This window comes from Eumetopias jubatus, unplaced genomic scaffold (assembly GCF_037043125.1).
Source record: "Eumetopias jubatus isolate StellerSeaLion01/CBP00866 unplaced genomic scaffold, mEumJub1_p1.0 scaffold_1, whole genome shotgun sequence".
In the NCBI taxonomy this organism is placed as follows: Eukaryota; Metazoa; Chordata; class Mammalia; order Carnivora; family Otariidae; genus Eumetopias; species Eumetopias jubatus.
In genome coordinates, this window is record NW_028274807.1 from 32105032 (window position 1) to 32131437 (window position 26406).

The 26406-nt window shown below is 36.8% G+C and overlaps 1 protein-coding gene and 1 pseudogene across 1 annotated transcript in view; one reads left to right on the plus strand and one right to left on the minus strand.

Moving 5' to 3' along the window:
• Positions 1 to 26406, minus strand: part of ROBO1 (roundabout guidance receptor 1) — a 491348-nt gene that overhangs the window by 227333 nt on the left and 237609 nt on the right. The gene's annotated exons all lie outside the window — the stretch shown is intronic.
• On the plus strand, positions 1431 to 1696 carry LOC114218543 (ATP synthase F(0) complex subunit f, mitochondrial pseudogene; annotated as a pseudogene).

The window sequence follows — 26406 nt, forward strand, 5'->3', positions numbered from 1 at the left end:
AAGCCCCACGTTGGGCGTAGAGCTGACTTAAAATAATAATAATAATATAAAAAGAAAAAAGAATATTTTTAAAAAGTTACCAACAAAAAATTAGGAAAAAATGTGGTCAGCATTATGATTTAATTCTGCCTTATCATAACTTTTCATAAAAATACTTAATGCTCGGGCGCCTGGGTGGCTCAGTTGGTTAAGTGACTGCCTTCGGCTCAGGTCATGATCCTGGAGTCCCAGGATCGAGTCCCACATCGGGCTCCCTGCTCAGCAGGGGGTCTGCTTCTACCTCGGACCCTCTTCCCTCTCGTGCTCTCTGTCTCTCATTCTCTCTCTCTCAAATAAATAAAAAAAAAATACTTAATGCTCACCCATTGTTCAATTCTTTATCATGACTATTCAATGCCCTGATATTTTAGCAATGAGAATGTAGATATCTATAAGTGAGACAAGGGAATTAGGTAGGGTTCAAATCATAAAGGACTTTGAGTACCAGGTTAAGAAATTTGACTTCACCGTGAAGACATTGACCTTTTGAGAGATTTGTAGAAAATATATGATGAGATAGGGTTTGCATATCAAATAAATTTTTCAATGGCAAAGTAGAAAGCAGTTTTGAGGGGATGGAGGCCATAGGCAGAGAAACAGTTAAGAAATGCCAAGTGGTAGTGATGGATTATGAGATATGTGGTCAACAGATTCTATTCATGGTGGCCACTGAATGGGAATATGATGGTTAATAGATAGGAAAGAAGATGGTGACATTAAAAATGGCCTGGGCCAATTAAATTCATTGAAAAGAAAAAAAAATTAAAAGGAACAGATTTTAAGAGATAATAAACTCAGTTTCAGATACTTTTTGAGGTGATTACAGGAGGCGCAAGTGAAGAACACAGTAAGTATTTGATACTTTTGAGTTTGCAGTTGTAGAACAGAGTTCTCAGAGTCATCACTTGAGTGACTGGAAAAGCAGGGGAAGAGATGAAGCAGGATAGGAGGGAAAGAATGGAGGGGAGATGATGGGGAAAGGAGAGGAGTTAAGCAAAAGTTGCACACAAAAGGAGATGAAAAAAGTAGGGAACATCACACATAACACTATACATATATAATATATATATTATATATATATACATACACAAAGTATACATAATATACATACTATACACAGTATATGTAATAATATGTATTATATATAGTATGTACATATATATATATAGTGTACGTATAGTGCACGTGTACATATAGGATGCATTTTATGTTATATATAAATATAGTATATATAAGGTCACTCTAATGGTTAATTTTATATGTCAACTTGGCAAGGCGATGTTACCCAGTTGTTTGGTCAAACAGCAGTCTAGATGTTCCTGTAAAATTAACTTTTAGATGTGATTAACATCTACATCAGGCCCAGCAGAGCAGACACCCAGGATCCCAAGATGGTGTCATCTGACCCAGTGAAGGAGAAGCAGCTCATGGATGTGAAACTAGGAAAACTGCCAAGCTGGACAAGATGAGGGATTTCACCCTTAGAGGCATTGCTGGAGCGTTTCAAAGAGGTTACTACCAGTACTACAACAAGTACGTCAATGTGAAGAAAGGCGGCATCGCTGGGATTTCTATGGTGCTGGCAGCTTATGTGCTTTTCAACTACTGTCGTTGTTACAAGGAACTCAAACATGAGCAGCTACACAAGTACAACTGAAGAGGGCCCAATGTGGAGCCACATTTGGCATTCCTGACCATGACCTTTGCCTGGCACCCTTGAATCCTTTCATATCCTAATCAGAATTAACATCCAATAAAAAATGACTGGTACTGGGCGGGGGGCATCTAAATCAGTACACTTTAAGTAAATCAGAATACCCTCCATAATGTGAGAAGTCTTCATCCAAAGAGTTGGAAGTCCTTAGGAGAAAAGCCTGAGATCCCTTGCCATCCTTCCTCCCTCCACACACACGAGAAGGAATTCTACCTCCAGACTCAAGACAGCAACATCAACTCTTCTCTGAATCTCCAGCCCATGAGCATGCCTTGCAGAATTTGTTCTTCATTTGCCAGTCACCCCCCATCTCCTATTTTTTTCTATAATCTCTCCTCCAAGGTGACTTAGTATTATTTCCGTTTCTCTGGAGAAGTCAAAGGAATATATTTGTATTAAAAAATGTATATACACCGGGCCGCCTGGGTAGGCTCAGTCTGTTAAGCGTCTGCCTTCAGCTCAGGTCATGATCCTGGGATCCTGAGATGGAGCCCCACATCAGGCTCCCTGCTCAGCAGAGAGCTTGCTTCTCTTCTCCTTCTGTCTCTGCTGCTCCCCCTGCTTGTGTTCTCTCTCTCTCTCTGTCAAATAAATAAATAAAATCTTTAAATATATATATATATGCCAAAATATGAAAAGTAGCTTTCTCTGAATGTCAGGATTACAGATGATTTCTACTTTCTTCTTTATTCACTTTTGTATTCTATGATTTTTCTTGGAAGACCATATATTAGTTTTAATTTTATAATCAGAAGTGAGCCATAAATTCTTTTAACTAAACGTAAGAATTAGAAATTCACATTACAACTCCCAAATAAATCTTGTATGGCAACTATTAAAACTTTTCCAAAATTGTATACATGTTGGAAATTATATACAATTTTAATATAGAGATTTAACTAATAAAAATGCAATGAAGATTATAGGTTCCTTTCACATATTTCAACTAACTTTTATAGTTTGCCAAAACAAACATTTAAACATTTTAAAAGGTCCTGGGCAAGCGGATGGGATGCTTTCCAGAGTACCAAAATTTGCTCATATTCTAAAAGGATGGTCTAACATATCCAAAAAGAAGGTTATAACTAGAAAGGGTGGGAACTGATCGACAAAATAGATAAAAAGAGGGTCATAAACCAGAAGTTTGTTTGGTATTAACCATCTAATCACTGTCCACTGAGAAAAGTGCCAATGTATAAAAAAAAAAAAATGTGCTTTACCTGGTCCTTGGAGCACACAGAGTGCCTATTTTGAAGATGATATCATTAAGTTCACTAAGCCTGATGCCACTAAACATATGAATCACACCTTGATCACTTTGATTTCATGCTCACCCCACGGCAGCCCAAAGGGAATATATGTCTTTGTAATATGGCCATGAAAATTAAAGTTGGTGTTTTGGAGAACATGAAATATCTGAGTTAGCGTTCTGGTTTATGTTTTTTTTTTTTTTTTTTAAGATTTTTGTTTATTTGACACAGAGAGAGAGAGCACAAGCAGGGGGAGCGGCAGGCAAAAGAAGAGGGAGAAACAGGCTTCCCGCTGAGTGGGGAGCCCCATGTGGGACTCGATGCAGGGCTTAATCCCAGGGTCCTGGGATCATGACCTGAGCTGAAGACAAGCGCTTAAAGACTGAGCCACCCAGGCGCCCCTCTGGTTTATGTTCTAGTAAGTCTCCTTGAGCTTGATTAACATGAATCCCTCTGAGAAACAGATTTATTCTCTGAGTGCTAACAAACTAGGTTTGCAAACCTGCAAAGTCAGGTAGAATGCAGGCAAAGGGAGATTCAGCAAGGCAAATTTGCTAATGCCACCCTGTGAGAGCTACCTGGGTAGATAATTTGCCTTCAACAATTGTCACATCTCTACATTGCCAGGCAATGTGAGTTTTTTCATTAACATTTTACACCATAATTATTCAAATTATATGGTCCTAGAAACTTAAAGTGGTTCAGATAACCTCATTAAACTATACTTTACATATTATTATGGGTCTTTAAAATTCTCTGCTCAGGCTTCATGCACTGTTGTTACTGTTACAACTAGCATTACTTTAAGCTTAACTTTTAAAACTAGGTCACACACAAGAGTACAAAAAGGAAGAAAACTCTATTGTAAATATCATTAAACAGAAAAAAATATTTTGATTTAAACAAACATTCTAGTAGAAACTAAAAAAGTACTGCAAAAGAAACCTGAATTATCACAAACTGCTCATCCACTCAACAGAAAATGGTGAGAAACTAGGAGAATCTTCCACCCCTCTCCCTTTTAAACACTAAGGGAAATAAAAGTGGGAAACTACACCCAAATCAAAAAGTACTTTCACATGTTGTTTTTATTATTCTAGGAAGAGAAAACATTTAAAAGTTAAAATAGAGTTAGTTCCATGGGAATATTCAGAAATGATACACTACCAGAACTTTCTATTTTTTTTTAAGCTTCATGGGTCACAAATTATATTCTAAAAGGATGATCTATTTTCTAATTAATCTACATAATGATTCCAATTCCTTTAGTTTTAAACATCAGAAATGGGTTCGAACAGGAAATGTTAATTGCTATTCCCAGAACTTACCGTTAATTTTTTAGAGGAACAAAACTTCAGCTAAACTTGAGACGTATACTTAACCTACAGTAAATATCATACCATAGCAAAAACCAGTAAAAAAAAAAATCCAGGGGAAAAGGCCAAGAACAAGCACATAAACAAAGTGAATAAACATGTCACCAGAAGAATATAGAAGCTATCTAAAGCTGAATAACTTCCCTATGCTTATTACAAGGATGTCATCCTGGGAGATAAAATATAGTACCATAAATTTAAAGGTCACTGAATTTTTCAAGGTAACCCAAACATTGTAAGAACATACAATTAATTCTCCCAACAGTTAGTGTATGACCGATAGTTGCAAGAGCCCCAGCTATGTCTCATAAAGTCTGTATCTATTTATGTGCCCTGACCTTTAGGTACAGTCCAACTTAGTAAAAATAAACTAAATTATCCAATCTCTTTTGATATATCTTATGTTTAGAGCATAATGACTGCCCAAAAAAATCCTTTTGAAAAATCATATTTCATACAATTAAATGAATAATCTGCATTTGACCAAAATGTATTTCACAATCTGGACTGTCACTGTAATCTATAAAAGATTATAGACATTTGGAAATTATCAGAATTATTTTCTCTAGTCCTAAAGAGCCACTCCTAAACCTCATCTTCTTAATCCTTTAAATATCCCATTAAAAATCTCCAGTAGAGCTCAGGTGTTAAATATTATTTATTATATTTATTCACACAATACTTAACCTTCGAAAAGCTATTTTTTCAAGGCCCCAAATGGGCAGCAAGATCATTAGGTAACAAATTTGTGGCAACAAATGAACATGACAAGTACTAAGAATGTGTACATAAAAAAAGATTGTAGTCTCATAGGCAAACTACATTTTGTAACTATCGGACATGGGTACAAATGACAGGGGGAAATGTGTTTTTCCAATTGTAATAGGTTAAAAGGCAGATGTAAAAAACTTGAAATTTTAAAAATTTAAATTTTGTATGCTTTTGGCCATGAACCATAAATGGTTCACTTAAGAGTTAAGCATCAGTCCAGTCCTGATTGTGAGCCAGATGTTTTGAATTGCACCCTATTCTTTCAATAGCCCCAAAGAAAGCAGCTCTAAATATGCCTATTCTTCACCTCAGATTTGAAGAGGTAAAGGCAGTGGTTCTCAAAGTGCTGTCTCTGGACCAGCAGCATCAGCATCATATGGGAATATTTTAAAATGCAAACTCTCAGACTCAACTCCACACCTGCTGAATCAGAAACTCTGGGGGTATGGTCAGCAATCTGTATTTTGTCAAGACCTTCAGGTTATGGTGATACAGGCTAAAACTTAAAACAACCATGGGTTGAGGTAATTTGCCTAAGGTTATACATCTAGGAATTGGTGAAGTCTAAGGGGAACCGGGTCAGCCTCCCTCTTTTAAGGAAGGCCCAAGCTTTAAGCCAGGACCTTGTATATGGCTTTCAGTTAAAGGCAACACTTTTTGTTTCAGATCCATATTTCTTTCTAAACTGGGTTCCTTCTGATAAAGCGAATATGCTGAACATAATGGAAACTTTGATGATATGGAATCTTACAATACCTCAAGGTCAGCATTCTGACAAATGTTCAGCTGTCATGTAAAACACAGGAAACATTCCCAATACATTATCAAGATTTGAGATTGAAATATATAATGCCTCCAGCTCCCAGCTGTTGATCTCCCTCCTACCTTCTCAGACTGCAAACAGGCCTTCTTCATGAATAGGGAGGGGGCAGCATTTTCAGGTGGGAGCTCTGACAAAGAGATGATTATTTAATGTTGGGAAGCCAGCAGAACAGGGGACACCCTTCCTCTTAGAGGATATACCAGAGGAAACCAGAAGCCTACATACAGTCCCACACCTCTAAACAGTTCTCTCGTGTACCTCTTCATCCAGCTCTGATCCCTCCTTCACCAGGGCCACAAACAGACACTTGATGAACCAGGCTACACCCAAGTTGTTATCACAAACAAGCCCCAACAAGGGGACCAATCAGTGCTGGCCAGAGTCTCAGTACCGGCAGACCCTTAGGAAGTGGAAACGTGGAATCCGTGTGGGTACGGGTCCAAAGCACTTTGTTTAACAGAACACGTAGGTAAGGCCAAGTCTAGAAGTCAAGTTTTCCACAACTTAAATAATAACGATGATGAAGAGACTGACCATTATTACCTCAGGACATATTCTGGGAACTGCTTTTAAAAGTCCCAAATGCTTCCTTTTCCTTCAACATGCATAAATCACCCATTTGTTCAACAACTATCTGCTGAACTCCTGTTTTGTATCATGTCGGGTCTAGGTGAAATATAGGGAGGTGGGAAGACCAGTGGCAGACCCCTGCAGTAGTACAGTAGAAAGTAACTCCTGTCAGGGTGGTCCTAGTAGAGATGGAGACAAGTATTATAGATGGGGTGTGTGGAAGTAGACTCTAACTGATGAGTTAGATGTAATGACAGAAAGTTTGAAGTATAAGTTTTGGAGAAAGTATGATTTTGGAGGTGAGAAGATTTAGGATAGGACGAAGGAAATGTAGTGGAAAAAATTATTGTAGATAACAAGGTCAGGGAACTAAAGGCCAACTCTCCAAGACGGTGACAGATACCGGAATTGAAAAAAAAAGGCAATAAATATGGTGTTACAGTTATTACTGAAAGAAGACAACTGGAGGGTATCAGGATATGATAGCCCTGAAGAAGGATATTGAGAGGTAGAATCTGCTTAAATGAACTTCAAAGAAACAGGGATTTTTGGAAAAGGAGGGAAGAGAAATCATATTTTCATTACCCCACGAGGTGTTTTGAATAGGAAAAAAAAATGTGGAGAACCATTGCTTCAAGAACATAATGATGCCTCTAGTTATTCTGGTCTAACTATGGTTAAAGACTTTCTCCTTGGCTCAGAGGAAATGATGATGGATTTTTTTTTCCCAAAAGAATCATTACCAGGAAACTAAGGAAGATGAACAAAACAAGAGTAGAAAGGCACAGAAATGAATAAGCTTAAAAAATGGATTCCTCAACATAAATAACTGGTCTAAGCACAGACTGAATTGCCTGGAACGGGGACTCAACAGTCGGCCCTGATTCATTTTCCTCACCCTGAACCCATGGGGCTTGCCTGCCAAATGAAGTGGCTTCAACTCAACTGAACCAGAGGTAGATTTGTAGCTTCTGCCAGGACCTCCCAGCTACCAGCCCTCAAGGTATTCTCTTTGGCTGCCCTCTACTACTCGAAGCTTCCCTCACTTCAGCAAATGATCTCTTCTTGGAAGAGGTACTTTCCCACCTTGTCCCAAAAAGTGTCTCAACTGTTTTTGTTGTTGTTTTAAGTTTCAGCTTATTTTTTTTAAAGATTTTATTTATTTATTTGAGAGAGAGAGAGAGTGAGTGAGAAAGAAAAAGAGAACACGAGGGGGGGCAGGGTCAAAGAGAGAAGCAGACTCCCTACTGAGCAGGGAACCCAATGCGGGGCTTGATCCAGGGACTCCAGGATCATGACCTGAGCCATCCAGGCACCCCTAAATTTCAGTTTTATTGAGGTACCACAGACAAATAAAATTGTAAGATATTTAAAGTGTATACAATGATTTGATATGTGTACACATTGTGGAAGGAGTCCTCATCTAGTTAATCAACACATCTGGCATGTCACATACTTAACTTTGTGTGTGTATGAGAACATTTAAGTTCTCCTCTCTTAGCAAATTTCATTATACAATGCAGTGTTGTCACCTAGAGTCACCATGTTTTACATGAGCTCTTCAGACCTTACTCTTTGAGGGAACCAGGGAGAGACTGGTAAAAGAATATACACTTTCCTTGTCTACTTTTACAGCTGCCCTGCTATAAGTTTTTCTCAAGCATCCCACATGGTTGCATGTGAACTTCCTTCACCAATTAAATTCCTGCTACCTCCTTCCCATATGTGGATTATCCTTAAGTCTCGCAAGGGAGTCTGGGGGTTTCTTCTCCTATTTTCTTTAAGATTTTATTTCTAAGTAATCTCTCCACCTGATGTGGGGCTCGAACTCATAACCCCAAGATCAAGAGTCACATATTCTACCAACTAAGCTAACCAGGCACCCACCTTCCGCATTTTTTAACTAAATGACCTAACCCCTTCTTCTGCCTTGACTATCTTACTGATGACGCATTTCCTAAAGATATCTCTGGCCTGCAACTCTCCTAATTTCCTTCTCAGATTGCACAAGGATATTAAATGCATAAACTTAAACTCTATCTGCTCACTCAGAAACCCTATTGTTCTTCCTATTTCCTTTATATTCAGAAAATAGCATCCCCTTCCTCAGTTTCCAAGGCTAGAAAATGTTCCATCTGGACTCTACATTTACCTTCAGCCCTTCATTCAGTCAATCACCCTGAAAGAAATTCTCAACCTAATTGCATAATTTCTACCATTCCTATTGCCATGTTCCTGCCTTCGGACTCTCCTTCCAATGGGACTTCTGCCTGCAATCTATCCTGCACAGTGACAGCCGACTTGTCTTTTCTAAAACATGGCTTTGAGTCTATTACTTCCCGCAGTCTAAAAGCTTCACTGACTCCTATTATAGAATAAAGTTCTAACTTCTTAGCATGGTCATACAAAGTTCCATTTTCATTACATATTGCCATGAATCCTACCTAGCTGCTGCCACATCCTGAATATAGCATATGTTTCTGCTTTTATGTCTTATCATCCATAAGACAAAAAAAAAAAAAAAATACCTTTCCCTTGCTCATCCTTCAGGATATTTTTCAAAAGCTACCTCTTCAAAGAAGCTTTCCTTGATCTTTTCTTTCTTCCTGTTAGAAATAACTGCAATTTCTTTTATGTACCTTTTTTTTTTTTTTGTAGCTCTCTTGAGCCCCTTATACTTAAGTAGGTGTATATTGACTTTATTTCTCAACTAGATTAAGTTTCTTAGACTTCCTAGGATATTTAATAGAAGCTGTTGAACAAGTAAAAGGGAGACAGAAAGAAGGTTCCCTAGGACTTTCACATTTTAGAATATTTGGATTTAGAACAACCCAACGGTGGTAGATAGACTAGCTCTCCACAGATATTCATACCCTACTCCCTTAATCTGTGAATGTCCAAAAGGGGCTTTGCAGATGTAATTAAGGCAATACATTTTAAGACACAAGAGGACACACTGGATTATCCAGGTGGGCCTGATGTAATCACAGGAACCCTTACAAGCAGAGAGCTTTCTCTGATCTGTATCAGAGAGATGCAGCAAAAGTCAGAGAGGCTATAAAGCGTGAGAGAGACTCAGTCAGTCCTTGCAAAGTTAACCTGCAGGAGCAAAAACTGGCCTCCGTTTGACAGGCAACAAGATAACAGGGACCTTATTCCTACAACCACAACCACAATGAACTGGATTTGGCCAACAACCTGAATGACACTGGAAGTGGATTTTTTTCTAGAATCTTCCATAAGGAACACAGCCTTAATCAACATTTTCATTCTACCTCATGGGATCCCAAGCAAAGGACCCAGCTGAGCCCACTCAGACTTCTGAGCTGTATCACAGTGAAATAAGTGTGTGTTGTTTTAAATTAACTGCTAACTTTGCGGTGATTTGTTAAAGCAGCAAGAGGAGATGAATACAATAAATTTAAGGTGGCAGTTTTTGTCAAGGATCTGAATATCTGAGAATATCTAAATGATTAGTCTTCATTTTTTTAAGATTTCTTATTTTTATTATTTATTTGACAGAGAGAGAGAGCATGAAAGAGAAAGGGCACAAGCAGCGGGAGGGGTAGGCAGAGGGAGAGGGAGAAGCAGGCTCCCCATTGAGCAAGGGGCCTGATGCGATGTGGGGCTTGATCATGAGATCATGACCTGAGCTGAAGGAAGACGCTTAACTGATCCACCCAGGCGCCCCTAAATGATTAGTCTTTAAAAAGTCACTTTTACTCATGGAAACCTGACTAACTTTAAATAGGTAAAAATATTTTTTAAATAGCTTATAAATATGGTCCCTAGCTTCTCTCCTACTCTGAACATACTTGAGAGATATGATGTAAACCTCTCAGCAATTACCAGAGGAGAGTGTTTGGGTAGAGGATATTTACATCAGAATTCGCAGGGTGTCCTGCCCTCTTGATATTCTAATACACCCCATTCCCCAAATCCCTTCCAAACCTCCTCTATTCCAGCTGGTTAAGAAACACTGGTTTGGAAATGTCAAGGACCAAGCCTGTACTCTCAAAGACTCTTAATGAAGTTTAAAATAATCTTAATCTTTTTCTTCTGAAAACTGGATCTTCAACTGCCCCTAAAAGATCCAGTTTTCAGATGAAATACCTAACCACATCTTTATCAGGGTAATATCAATAAAAACAATGTAGTAATTATAGAAAGTATTTATTGACTGTTTACTCTGAGCCAAGAAATGTTCTAAATAGTATATATCACTTAATTCATTAAAGAATCTATAGGATAGTCTCTATAATTATTGTTCAGATGAAGAAACTGAGGGGAAACACATGAACTAAGTTGTCCTGTGTGTCACAATTAAGAAGTCAAACAGGTCATAATTGATCTAGAAACCTAATGTTCTCAACATCCGATCTGTTTGGAACTGTAACAGCGTCTTCAGCATCCACTGAAACCCTCTCAGATTTTATAGACCATACTTGCATTTTTCACTACAAAACTTTGGATTTTTAGGACTAAGCAGCAGCCAATCAGAAAATATGCAAACTATGTGAGGAGAAACAGTGTGAATGCAGAATGGGAGCCAGTGGTAAGCCAGCAGGGGAGGCCATTGCAAGGGGACTGCCAACTGCAGCCTGGTATCATTCACTAGTGGGAAATTTTAGTAGTGGGAAGTGTACAGGGATCTGGGGAAAGTCGTCTCCCTACCACTGAGCCAACGGTTCCTCCCAGTTACTGCAGGAGGAGGGCCAAAAATTACACTTGTTTTATAGGTTCTTCATTTCAGGGGATTCTTTGGATCTGAAATTTCATATGCTTGGTTTCAATCCACCATGTTCTTTCAGTTAAATGTCAGCTGCTTCCAGTTAGCAGGCTAGGGAAATATGCCAAAATATACCCAAATGCAGTCCCCGTTGCACTGCATGCTATTTCAGGCCAACTACTGGGAGTGAAAGAATGAGGGATGGGAGGGTCTGTTGACCAGCAAGATCATTTTGGCAAATGTTAGATAGACAAATGTCTCATCTGGGATAATGTGGAAGAATCCATGGCACACTGATTCAGCTGAAAATAACATAACTTTTATGTCCTGTAATTAAAATTTATTGTACAACAACCTGTTGTCTCTACAGTGCTCTAAGATTATGGCCATCATAACAGTCTAAGGTCCTTCAGATAGTTGGCTTGCTGCATTCTTTGCTACCTACACAGTTCACAAATTCTGACTTTTTCCCATGTTACTAGGAACATAATGAGTATTCCTCCTTCCTCATCAGGAAGAATACGTTAACTTATCTTCCAAACTACACTAATCCATCTTATTTATCCCTCTTCTCCTAAAAACAAGCAAACAAAACTTACAATTGGCTTCATGGCTTATGAAGGAATGTCATTTACCTTCTGAACCCTTTTCTTTGCCGTGATGATCAGTTTGCTAGCTCTTAGCCAAAAGAAATAATCCTGTTATCCACAATGTTTATGAAAGTGAAAACAAATTAATTGCCAGTTGTAAGCAATGTAATTTGAGAGAATTCAGATAGAGCATTTCCCCTGGGAGGTCTACACATGAAGAGCCTATACCTTAGTAAGTTTAATAAATTTTTAAACAAGATTTTATACATGCAAATAAATTTTTCAGGGACAAAAATGTTACTGAGAAAGATGGTTTTTATATAGCAATGCATAGTTTGAAAGTTGATTAATTCTCTAACAACTAAATTAATTACTTAAAGCTAAATTAACCTCAAAATTCATTTTCAAAATTAGCTTGCATAAATAGATATATTTTGAATTAAATTAACCATTTTTAGGATATAAAGGTCTTAGCAAAAAGATCTCATGCTTTTCATGGTAACTTTTTAACATATATAGAAAATCTCTCTTGCATATATTTTTTTAAACCTCACCTCTCTAATATAACCCTCTGAGTAAATAAGAAAATACACACACACACACACACACACACACACACACACACACACGATTTTTTTTCAGGGGAGAATAAGAGAAAAAGACAAAAGACATTAAAACAAATCATAATCAGATGATATTATTCAATTATAATAAGACTTTTATGATTAAAAATAGTAAAAAAAAGAATTGTTTTTTGTTTTATCTGATAAATTTTCATATTTTAACACTACTGTAATGGAGAACAGTATCTTTACTAAAACAGACCTCTAAGTTTTTGAATTATCATTTATTCATTTCATTTTTTTTTAAAGATTTTATTTATTTATTTGAGAGAGAAAGAGCGCAAGAGTGCCAGCACAAGCTGGAGGAGAAGGGGAAGCAGACTCCCCACTGTGCAGGGAGCGTGATGTGGGGCTTGATCTCAGGACCCTGGGATCATGACCTGAGCCAAAGGCAGAGGCTTAACCAACTGAGCCACACAGGTGTCCCCCATTTATTCATTTTAGAATGTAATATATTATTGTTTTTGTACCTGTGATATTACGCTACTGTGTTGCCTGGCTTGTAAGGAACTGTTTAGCTCAGGGTGTGTGTCTTCACATTTTACTTATTAATTTGAGCTGGATTAATCAAGCACAGTTCCTTTTGTGCAGTACTTAGGGGAAAACAAATAACTGGAACAAAATGTACAAAGCAAAATAACAAGTTATTATCAAAATTGCCATAAATTTCACAGTAACACTTCTGTGGTGAAATGCTACATGGTTCTGACTTTTCTTAACAACTGGTAAATACAGTAGTATACCAAAATGTCAAAAAAAATGTTTTTTTACCACCATATTCTCTACTTGTTTTCTCTAAATATATCTGATGTTCCATTTTTAACTTAATATTTCAGGGGTGCCTGTGTGGCTCAGTCAGTTAAGTGTCCAACTCTTGATTTCAGCTCGGGTCATGATCTCAGGGTTGTGAGATCAGGCTCATGTCGGGCTCTGTGCTGGGCATGGAGCTTGCTTAAGATTCTCTCTCTCCCTCCCCATTGCCCACCCCACCCCACCCCACCCCCTGGCAAACTCACTCACTCTCTCTTTCTCTTAAAAATAAAATTGCTTAAAAAAAAAGATTACACAGAAACCTAATTGCCTGATGAATCATCTTTTTTACATACTATCTTGTATAATAGTTATTGATTTGTCTGCCTTTTTGAGAAAGTATTTGAACACTATTAACGTCAGAAAGAGTTTAGATTACATTTTGCTTAGACAAAACAAAAGTACTAAAAATTATTAACAAATACATTTACCAGCCAAAAGAACTAAAAATTTTAGAAAAGTATTTTCTATTTATTAATAACAATGCTGTGTGGAAAATAAAAAGGGAAGAAATATGCATAGAGAACAGCATTTCCCACAAGTATTCCTTGAACCACCTGTGCCCAAAGAGAGATGCTTCACTTAAAATAAGGTAGGGAAGGGGTGCCTGGATGGCTCAGTCAGTTAAGTGTCCCACTCTTGGTTTCGTCTCAGGTCATGATCTCAGAGTCATGATCTCAGGGTCCTGAGATCCAGCCCCTCTCTCAAATAAATAAATAAATAATAAACAAATAAAATCTTTTTTAAAAATATCGTAGGGAAGCTAGAAACTGCTAACTCCTACCCTTAAGGAAAGCTGTTTGCCTCTGTTTACTAAATTTATAGACAGTAGGACCCTGCTTTCCATTCCCATCCCATGCCATTTCCTTCAACACACACGCATATCTTCTTATGCACATATTTTCTTAAAGAAGCCACTATTTATGTTGACATAGAACCAGAAATATATTTTGTAATAATGCACTGCTGAGGCATAAATTCACATAGCAATCCAGGTGACTAAAGTAATATACACTTGGGGATCTGAGAACTCTTAAAAATTGTTTGTTAAATATTCATCCACATAATTCCTATTTTGCACTGGTGAATGTAGAAACAACTTAACTGACATGGTTTTAAAATTGCTATGTATAATTACAGTTCATACAGGGCTTTGTACTGCATTTATCTCTTGAGAATAGTGGATGATGGGAGAGAGAAAAAGAAATATAGTCTATAATACTAGACCATGAAAGAGCTCCACTGGTATCAAACTGTGATACTATACATAGCAGCAATTTACACAGGAGAGTTTAGACTGTAACAGATCCTTTGTACTTCACTTACCACCAACTAAGAATGTGATTAGAAGAAGACAAAATTGCCCACTAGGTTTGTAGTTCTTATTTGAAAGATTTGGTCTATCATTAATTTTGACAAATTGAGACATTATTTTCATTGAACTTTCTGTTTATCCTGGAGAACAATTCAGTACCTCATTAAGAAAATCTCTTTGCTCTTAACTTGAATATTTCAAGGGACGGTTCCTTTACCACAAACCCAAGCAATCAGTTCCATTTCTGTGCACTCTTTTCTTTTCTTCAGATTATTGTTCCATGAAGCTACCTTGTCAGGAAACCAGAAAATTGCCTTCTTCATTTATATTACCTTACATGTATGTGTAGCCTTATGATTATATCTCTTCATTCCCATGGGATAGAAGCAAAATGCTAGCAGTCTGAGGATACAGGAAATTGAAATTTTGTCACCTGCAGAGGACTAAAAAAGTATTTGATTTTTTTCCCCTTCAGTGCTAAGAAAGGATCTCTTGTGCGTGAAAGAAAATTACCTTCCCTTCAGTAAGACACATCTGGAAATATTCTTAACTACAGTCTTGCAGAATGACTAAGAAAGCTGATACCAATGTTTTTGTGATTTATTACAAGAATGCAGTGTAGTCTTTAAGCGATGTTTTCTTTTACTCAGCTATTTGCTTGAGAATCATGATGCAACTGATAGCCAGAAACAGAAATTTTTCTTCTCTGAAGGGCATTTTGCTCCGGATATCTACACACCGCATCAAAATAGAGTTGAAACCAAATAACCCAGTGGGCTCTTCAGACTTCCAAAAATGCCTTCTAGCTTGTTTTAAAAGCCAAATTGTCTACAAATTTTCTTCAAGTGGTCCACAATAGAACTCTTATCTTGTTATTCATCTAATCTCCAACGGAAGATTTCTGCCATCTCCTAAGAGCTCCTGCTGTGCAGGTACAAAATGCGACTAGAGCAGAGTAACCGATTTGCCTTACAATTGAGACTAATAGCAGACCCGCTCTGTCTCCTTGGATCTTAAAGGCTTGTTAGACTCCCGATGGGGAGGAAAGTTTCCCCGCTGATAGAGTTGTAGCATATCAAAAATGAATCATGAGTACAAAGAAAGATTATTTTGTTCAATGAGACATTTCTTACTCCCTTGCTCAGGCGACAGCATTTCTGGCTAATTACCCAATTACCACTGATAAAATGTATGTGGAGAGAATTCAGGACACAAGGATAAGGAACACGTGGAGTCGCCAGGACTTTTTAAGACTATATTCCTCTTTCAGCAATGTGCCGGAAGAACCAGAACACAGAAGAAAATGATTATAATATACACTGCAACACAATCAGTAATAGGATTATCACCAAATTTTAGAGAGGATGTGAAGGCAGGCCTGGGAGATCCCAGACGCACACACACGCACGCACGCACACGCACGCACGCACAGTCCCGTTCGCACGCACGCACAGTCCCGTTCGCACGCACGCACAGTCCCGTTCTGAGTTAGAATTGAGAAAGAAAATAATAGTCAAAAAGTTGATGATATCATCCAATGAAACACCCAAAAAGAAACTGAAGTGAGTGTAATAATAAGTGATTTAAAATGTTATTGTCTCTTCTTTTTATAATGGCATTATTTCTTAGATACACAGAGCAATTACCATCCTGCTCAACAAAATGGTCTTCTATTAGAAATCTTGTGCTTTAATCCATAATTTAAGGCATTATCCAAAGGAAGCAACAAAACTACTGAATTTCATTGTTAAAGTCCTCACACTAAAATTTCAGGATAAAGTAAACATAGGGAAATTGAGCATTATATAACACCGAAGGAGGAAAGGAATTATGCACTCAAGCACAAGATAAAAAGGGAAAAAAAATACACTTGGTACATCACAGCTGTCTTCTATTACATATAATTATCCATTCTCAGCCTGAGCTGGAGAACAAAAGCTTAGAAAGAACAATGAGTATGTAGATGTCAAAAGGTAATACTTCTCTTCAACTATGTAGCTTTTTATATTTTTTATTTTTTTTTTTAAATACAGGCAGAAGCAGAACAACCTGTTTCTGTGTGGCAAATTTCGTTTTATTTTGCAAGCTTGCATAAAATGATGTTAAAAGTGTTGAGCAAGAATGAATTTTGGCTATCAAACAGTAAATTATAAAGTTTTTTCTGTTTAAAATAAACATGTCTATTTTATTTACAATGAACACATTATTTAAAATTTTAAAGCTGATAATCAACTAAAAATAAGCATCATAGTTTTTTTTTTTTTAAACTTTTCTGTTGCAACAAATGATTCAATGAAATTGATAGTTAACTCTCCTATTTAAATGATATCATCTTTTTAATCAAAGCTACGGTCTCGGTATTTTTAGAATTAAAAGTTTTGAATCCATCTGCCTCTTTAATTGTTCAACTTAACCCAGTAATTAAACTTGCATGTAATATTTTGGGGGTTGAATCTTTTCCATCTAAATCAACATTTTTTGTATGTGATAAAGCTTTCAAAAATTTATATTCTGCTTTACACCCACAATTAATAAGCTTTAAGCAAGAAAGTTAGTGTTTCGTGTCTGCTATATGTAAACTATATAATGAGGAGTTACTTCAATATACAGGTCACCAACACTTGGTCACCCTTTCAACAATTACCTTGCTTTCTATAGCTGTTTAAAATAAGATGATACCATGGCAACAGAAAACAAAAAGAACTTTGTGTAGAATATGGGTCATGAATTTAAAAGCAAAGAACAACTTTACTTTTTAATGGGTATTTTCATCACTCATTGTATTCACAGCTCTTATTTTTCATCTGCACTGACTTCGTGTACCGCCTTTGCCTCTGCTGGGTTTCTTCACTTGATTGGTCTTAGGGGGCCTGGTCAACTCCATCTATTTGCCTGCAAGTGACAGGATACCGCAATGAAAACAGGCTGGCGGTAAGTCTGGAGGTTGCTGATATTAGGATGCCTGAGGCTAGGTGATGCCTTCAAGGTCCCAGACTCTCATTTTTAGTTCTACATGTAAGTGTGTTGGCCATGTTTCTCCCTTGTGACCGAGCAAGGACTTCTGCAAGTGCCAGCATCTCCTTCTCACACAACACTATCTTCAGAAGGACAAAAATGGTTAGGAATACAAATCTTTTCCCTTGTATTGCCTTACAGGAAAGAAATGATTCTCATACAACAATGTCCTCAAAGGGACAGAAATGAATGAGAATAAAAAGGCTTTTCTCTTGCACTGCCTTACACGGAGGAAATGTTTCCCAGTTTGCACTCTGGTGCTAACCGACTCTTGCAAATTCCTGAAGTCATGGCAGAGCCCATCATCAAAGGCAAGGGGTAAAAAAAGACTGCCAATATCAGGACTCAGCCTCTCGGGCTGGGCACATGGCTTCCAGGGTAACATCAAGATACTGTGAGCAAGAGAAAAACAGCAGATGGAAGAGAATGAAAAGAGTCACAGGCAAGAGTGTCGCCAATCTTGGGACCCAGACCTCCACCTACTAACTACATGACAGTGAAGAAGTCTCCTTTCTAGACCTGTTTCCACATCTCTAAAATAGGAATTAAAATAGCAGCACATGCTTCCGGAGATTATGTTAAAGATTAAGTGACATAATATGTGTAAAGCACTAGGTATAATTCCTGAAATACAGAAAGCACCCAGTAAATGCCATTTATTGTTAGCTGTTATGGTGCTATCAAAAATATGAGATCCTGCATTGCCTATTTTAAGGAAAGCTGCATTTCCTTGTTTTCTTCTAAGAGTAACCTTCTGCAAGGGGGTGGGGGGAAGTCATGTAAAGATACCGGTGTCCATGTGAGTGTGAGCATTTGAAGTAGGAGGGAAGGACTCCCGTATGAAAGTCAGTGGCATAAAACCTGGTTGTTTGTGACATTAGATAAGATTCCAAACCTTTGAGAGTTAAGGATGAAGAAGTTCTATGCTTTTCATGTGGGTCAGTTTCATTTTTATTATGTAATTTAAAATATATTGAGCTTTAGCTTTTCATCTTTTGTTATAATTTATTAAATTCCTTTTAAGGAAAAAAAAAACACAATTTTCCATCTCCTTAGCTTTAACTTCACATGGCACCACTTGATTTCACTAAAGTATGATTTATTTTTTTCACTCACAGCACTAATTTGACAAAGCTATACAATTTTCACTATGCATCTGATTTTTTTGAAAGTTGCTACTTTTGCATTTTTTTCCTTCTTTGCATCAGTGGCCCCTATTTTTTCTCATTTCATTTTTACACTGTGTGAAAGAAAAGCAAGTGAAATTTGGGAATCGACTACTCTTTCGTAAAGCTAAGTATTAGAAAAAGACATTCTTTGTGGTACATGAAAGCAAAAAGGAAAGTTTGGGGTTTAAAAAAAGTGTGTAAAAACCTGAGTCTGAAACAGACCCACTTAAGAATTTCAACGTCCACCTACCTGAGTGTGGAATAAATCCATCTGTCACCATAATAAGCTTCTAATGTTCAGCTGTATTAACAAGAGACAAAGAATGACAGAAACCCATCCCCCTTTGCTTTAAATTCATGACCCATCAATTTTGAGTAAAAGAGCTTTTCTTTGTCACTGGTTATGTTATCAATAATATGAGACTTATGATTGAGGCTGGGTCTCCCTGGGCCATATTTTATTGCAGCTATTTTATAAGATGTGAGTATAAGTTGCCTGACATTTCACTGTTTTCTGAGACTTGTGACTACATACACTTCAGCCCAAGGAATTCTGGGCTGACTTTTAACAGATACTCTCTTCTAGGATTCCTTCTTGTGACAAACCTCCTCCATTTCTTCTCACCCCTTTCCCTACCAAACTTGACTGATGTGATGGTAAGGAGAACCACTCCAGGGAGAACACAGACAATTTTCCCAGAACTGCCTGTGTGCTTTGATAAGGAAGTAACTCCAAACTATGCTGAGTTTGGGGAAAGGCACAATGTCTGGTTTGATAAATCTGGTCTGGACTTTCCAACTCTACTCTTGTTTCAACTTCCTCTACTGCAATCTGAATGTATTCTGGAATCCTCGAGAACTACAAAAGGACAAAAGACATTTCTTTTTATTGTTATAAGGTTTATGACTTTCCATTTGATACTTGACAGTTCAGGGATTATTCCCTTTTCCTAACAGTCAGCAACTGCCTTGGAGACGCCGACACTATATTAAACAAGTAGACTGAAGGACCAATTCTGATTAGTTAGATATCCAAAATTAAATACAACATTGGGGGGCAGCAGTGGGGGTGTGTGTGGGATTTAAAAGCAGGCTAGTTTCCAAGTTGTAACACTCACAGTATCAGTAAGTTCCCTAGATGAATCAAAGTATTTGTCCATCCAAAAGTCCTATTTAATTCAATAGCCCAAGTATAAGAGTTTCAGAAATTCCCATGATATTGGTAACTCCATAAATACTGTTTTTCACTTCAGAAACTCCTAAGTAAAGAAATATTTAAAATGTGAAGTGTTGGGGGAGGTTTTGAGACCACATCACTATAAAGTTTACAAATTCTAATTTGGGCTTCATCTGAAAGTTAGGAAAGAGAACACTGAAAATCCTTCTGTTTCCCAACTCAGGAGAAACCAATCTTCCTCTCGTTGAAGAGCAGAAAAAAGCACGGATTGGATAAGATTGACTTGATAATGTTCTTTCCTTTCTTTTCTTTTATGGAATACATATTAAGAATACTAATATCCTATCATATTGACTTAAAATTCTTTCCCCTCCCCAAAACAGGCTAAGGGGAAATACCGGGAACTCTCCTCTATATGTCAAAGATCTATGTTTAGTCCTTAAATCAGTCAGCCTCTCTCTCTTTCCTTCCCCCCTCCTTTAGCTCTCCAAAGGAACTCAGGTAGCTCTGTCAGTCGAAAGGGGATTTATTGTGCCACTGCACTTAGATCTCCCTCTGGAGATATCAAATTTTGCCCTATCTCTTCCTTCGAAAGGAAAATAGATGAGCTGGCTAAACTGTTAGATCTTACTTCTGGATTCTCCACAGATTTCTGTCCATGAATTGAAACCCTAGCTGAAACAACATCAAAGACATGAATTCCAATTTTTTCCCAGAGTGATAGTCTGCACAAGTGTTTTATTACTTGTCATATGCTTGGGACTAAGGAGATTTCTTCTTACACATGAGTAAATTAAAAAAAAATAGGATATCAATTTGGAAAATACTTCAAAATAGACATTTTTAATATTTGAGTCATGTAAAAGGTCCAGTATAAAACTAAACTAAAGGAATAGTTCTTCAAAAATCTAAATTTACTATCATGTATATTCCTGAAAGGACTGGGGGATTTTTTTATAAATGCTTTCCAGGGAAGAAGTGAAAAGTTGAAGGGTTAATAAATACCTTTATTCTGTGTTCATTTGTTTGTTTTCAGGTCACTTCTATGGGTCATACCTTATGCTGCATATTTTATATTTCAATGATCTCATCAACACTGTGACTAATACAGATATTTTTATTTCAATTTTACAGATGAGGAAACTAAACCTTTGCAAATCAAATAACCAATCTAAGATACAATAGCTTGCACTCAAACCCAATTTGTCTGTCTCTGTAACCCAAATTTCCATTATAACCCTATTACCCTGTGGAAATGTAGAGGGAATATTCTTTAAGATATATGACCTCCATTGCTAACTTTAAAGTACCAATAGTCAGTGTAAGCTCAGTTTTCAAAGAAATATTATGAAGGAAATGTGAATTAAAATATTACATTAGATGAGGTACTAAAATATATTTAATCACTCAACTTGCAGCATTTTTAAGAAAAATTACTTATATCTCCTATAATTCATAATTACCTAGCACACAGTAGGCATGAAATAAATGTTTACTGGGCCATTGCTTATTAAAATACACTTGTTTCTTCACAATTGTATATCCATAAAATTCTGTGATGTGAAAGATGGTTAGGTAGTTAATTTTCTCTCAAATTTATAAGCCTTTAATACTTTTCTAAAGCCATCATAAAACTAACTTTAAAATATTTTGTCAAAATACCTTATTTCATAATGTGCATTATAACATATATAATACATATGTAGTAAGGAAATTAGCATTTGGCTTTCAAATATTTGTGTTACACACGTAGTAACATATGTATTTTAATGATATACAACACAGAACATGAAGCATTAACAAAGAATGCTATAGAAGCTAAGAGTATGGGGCAGCGGAATCTTTGAAAAACCATATATTCTCAAGTATTCAGTATTTCCTCGTTTGTTTTTTTTTTGCTTTATTACTATTTATGTGATAAAGCTCAAAGAGCATTTAATTAGAAAAAATGAAGTGTAGAATTTCATAGTATAAGAAATTATACTAATTTTAGTATTAGATAGCATCAACCATTTTAAGTGATTCTACCATATGATAGATAAAAAAATTAGATAAAATCTAAAATTACAGTGTTGTCTCAAATTATTGTTACTTTCATAACATGAACTGTTACTTCAACAAGTTACCTCAAACTAAACACTTCTATTCTATTGAAATTTACCTTAGATCCAAAGAAATAATTCTATACCATATGTTTTACTTCAAAATGAATAAATTATTGACTAATAACAGATTAGAATGTCAACCTATATTTTAAAAAATAGGAATTTTTAATAGAACTGCACTGAAATGCTAGAACAAAGTATTAATTAGCCTCCAGAAAAGTCATGGCAAGATGAAAAAATGACAGAACTTGGAAATTTTTTACTCCGTTTTAAAAACGGAGTAAAACTTGAGTCTTCAACCAGCCGGCAAATGATCTTAGCAGCAATTTCAGAGTTATTATGAAATGATTCATTTAAATAATAAATGGATTAGGGAAGACTAGAAAGGGAAAGGCAATCACAAGGAATCAGTGTGGGTTCACTAAAAAAAAAAAAAAAGTCATACAACCTTCCAGTTTTTCTAAGGACTGGCTGATTGGGAAAATATGATAGAAATTAAATGACATGGGGTGCCTGGGTGGCTCAGTCGTTAAGCTTCTGCCTTCGGCTCAGGTCATGATTCCAGGGTCCTGGGATCGAGCCCTGCATCAGGCTCCCTGCTCAGCGGGGAACCTGCTTCTCCCTCTCCCGCTCCCCCTGCTTGTGTTCCCTCTCTCACTGGGTCTCTCTCTGTCAAATAAATAAAATCTTAAAAAAAAAATTAAATGACACGATATTTTTACGAAAAATACTAGGACAGAAAATGAGTAAGCTTGAAAAGCAAAAGTAAACCAAACACAATTAAAATAAAGAAATAAATCATAAGGGCACTAGGGTTGTGAAGTCACATAAATGACATATAATGGTAAATTGAAGAAAAGCTTTAATCTAATAGCTAAAGTGACTTAGTTTCACTGATTACTAACATTATAATAAAGCTAGGATAGAAAAAAATAAAAAATACATGCACTCAGAATAGCTTATGGAAATATTTGCAAAGCGTCCGCCAGTCCAAAAGAGACTAAAGAGAGGGGTATGTTACCAATTGAAAAATTATCAGAATTCAGGCCAAGTATTCTGGCAGTCTCCAAACATCAGAACATTCAGACAATTTGGTTTTAGGAAGACAAAACGTTACAGAGAGAATCATGAAAATCTGTCCCACATGGAGATTAAAAGAGGAATCAAAGTGAAAAACATCAAGCCCTTACCTGTCAAAGTTAGGAACTAACAACTCAGTGGTAGAAAGAGGAGCTATTAATAAGTGCTTCACATATATAATCTTTGCAGTTTAAACTCTACTTTTCTTTAGTGACAGATTTTATTACCTGAAATCAATCACCATTTACCAAAAGAACAATACACTACATACGAAATATAGGCCAAAGCATCGTTACTGAAGACTACCAATTAAGAATTCGGTATTGGCATACAAGACTGATTCACATGTAAGTACAGCGCAAACTGAAGAGCACAAAGTCCCGGAAATGAAAAGGAAAGGTGAGTCAAAACTGAGTAATCGATAAAAGATAATAATGAATTCCAAGGATGAAAGCTGTCATTTCTTGAGTACAAAATTCCCTGTTTTCATTTTTTGAAAAGTATCATCAAATAAGTTAGATAGTAATCTAAGTAAAGTGTTCAATAATAAAAATAAATTTCGTATCATTCAAAATAATTCTATGTAGTGTAACCATACATAAAATCATCCAAGGAATCCAATACAGATTTACTTATAGAAATAAAAGCTAGGGACGCCTGGGTGGCTCAGTGGGTTAAGTGTCTGCCTTCGGCTCAGGTCATGATCCTGGAGTCCCAGAATCGAGTCCCACATCGGGCTCCTTGCTCAGCAGGAAGCCTGCTTCTCCCTCTGCCTTCCACTCCCTCTGCTTGTACTCTCTGTCTCTCTCTGACAAATAAATAAATAAAATATTTAACAAAAAAGCAATAAAAGCTAAAGAACCTATATCAGTTTAGCCATAATTATATCTTACTCTTCTTAGGATCAAGTTACCTGATTATACTATAGAGCTTGCTGCACTTATTCACGTTGTTATGCAGTCTGTTGATAAATTCAGATAAATATATGTCAATAGGCATAATAGTGATAGTAAAGAAACTAGCATTTGGCTTTCAAATACTGGTGTTAAACATAATGTACTCCAACTTATATAATCAATAATTGTTAGACATAATAAGGTCATTTGATCCAATATGGGAAAAATTCAAACCAAGTGCTAAGACTACATGTAAATTTCACAATTCAAATGAGTAGAAAGTCAAGATACTCTGAAATGAGCCAATCAGTAATACAAATATCCAATTCGCTCCATTCAAGGTCAATATGGGCATCATGGTAAAGAACCTAATAGAGTGTAGTCTTTTTTTTTTTTTAAGAGTGTAGTCTTAAGGTATATTTATTGTGGAAGCTCTGCTGTGTTACATTTAAAATACCTTTGGTCAAACCAAACACAGTAATAAATACAGGAAGACTCTGAACCAAAAAAGTAGCTTTAAAATCCCATCATTTGGGGCACCTGGGTGGCTCAGTTGGTTAAGCAACTGCCTTCAGCTCAGATCATGATCCTGGAGTCCCGGGATCGAGTCCCACATCGGGCTCCCTGCTCAGCGGGGGGTCTGCTTCTCCCTCTGACCCTCTTCCCTCTCGTGCTCTCTGTCTCTCATTCTCTCTCTCAAATAAATAAATAAAATCTTTTAAAAAATTAAATAAAAAATAAAATCCCATCATTTTGGGGCACCTGGGTGGCTCAGTCGGTTGTGACCGACTCCTGGTTTCGGCTCAGGACATGATCTCAGGGTCCTGGGATGGAGCCCCGTCAGGCTCCACACTCAGTGCAGAGTCTGCTCGAGAATTCTGTCCCCCTCTCCCTGTGCCTCTTCCCCCCAGCTCATGTGCACTCTCTCTCACTCTCTCTCTAGAATAAATAAATCTTTTTTAAAAAGTAAAATAAAATCCCATCATTTTTTGTTCTCTATTTGAACTACTGAGAAACTTTATTCATAGTGTATATAATATTGATTTGGGATTCACTTGCTGTGACTGCATCACACTTTGTAGAGACCACTGAATTCTGCAACATGGTGCCAATGCCATTCCTTGCACCTCCAATCTGATGTAAGCTCTATCAAGGCAAGGATTTTCATCCACTGGGTTCACTGTTGGATCCAAGAGCCTACGACAGTGTCTAGCACACAGTAACCACTAAATACAACTTACCAAGAATGAATGCAAAAGATCAACACAAAAGCAAATGATGTACTCTAACATTTTATAATACTACCTTGATAATTTGGAGTATACTTATATTCTACACATTTTAAAGTATAATAAACATAAAAGAATAGAGGAAAGAAATTCTTGTGGAGAACTTTAAGACCTCTAAGAATACATCTGTTGGGAAAAAAAGCGTACATCTGCTGAGATCAAGAAATATTGACGTAAAAATAAAATTTCCACGTGAAAGAGAATGATAAAGATGACAGAGTAACAACCTAAAGTCAATAAGAACTACAGTATTCATTAGAAGAATTCACCAATCCGAAGTACTAAAAAGCATGAAAACATCACTAAATGAATCCAAATAAAAGAAAAATATATAAATAGCACATTGGTTTACACTAAATTTAAATAAGAAAAAAATGCAAAATTCAACTTTAAGCCCAATGAAGGCTTAAAAATAATTCTGGTATATTACAGCAAAATAGTTGAGATCTAACTTTTACAATAGTTTCAAGGTAAAATGAGCATTCTTTCCACTTTTAACTATATTCTTAATTTCAATATCCCTGAGGCCATTCCTAACTGATATCTATAAACAGAGTTAAAAATTGTCCTTGAACACAAAATAAAGCCACCTCCTTTTCATTCATATAAGGGACTAAAAGTAATGCATTCACAGAGGAACCTCTATGAGGTGCTATGTTAAAAACAAAACACAAGGTGAAAACAGGGCATATAAAACAGTAAAACTTGTATAAAATTATCTGAATCCATTGCTTTGGATTGGTTTTAGAGAGATAGGAAGTGTGAGTGGGCGGGGGGGGGGTGGGGAGGTGGGAGAGAGAGGGGGAGAGAGAGAGAGAATCTTAAGCAGGCTCCATGCCCAGCACAGAGCCTGATTCAGGGCTCAATCTCACAGCCTTGAGATCAAGACTTGAGCAGAAATCAAAAGTCAGACACTTAATTGATTGAACCATCCAGGGGCCCTTTATCTGAAGACTTTTTGAATTTTCTACCAGATTGGAAAAAAAATGTACATCTATTCAAAACTCAAAATGCATCTCAATGATGATCTCCCAATTGGAGCATAGCCTGTAGGTGTATAGCCTT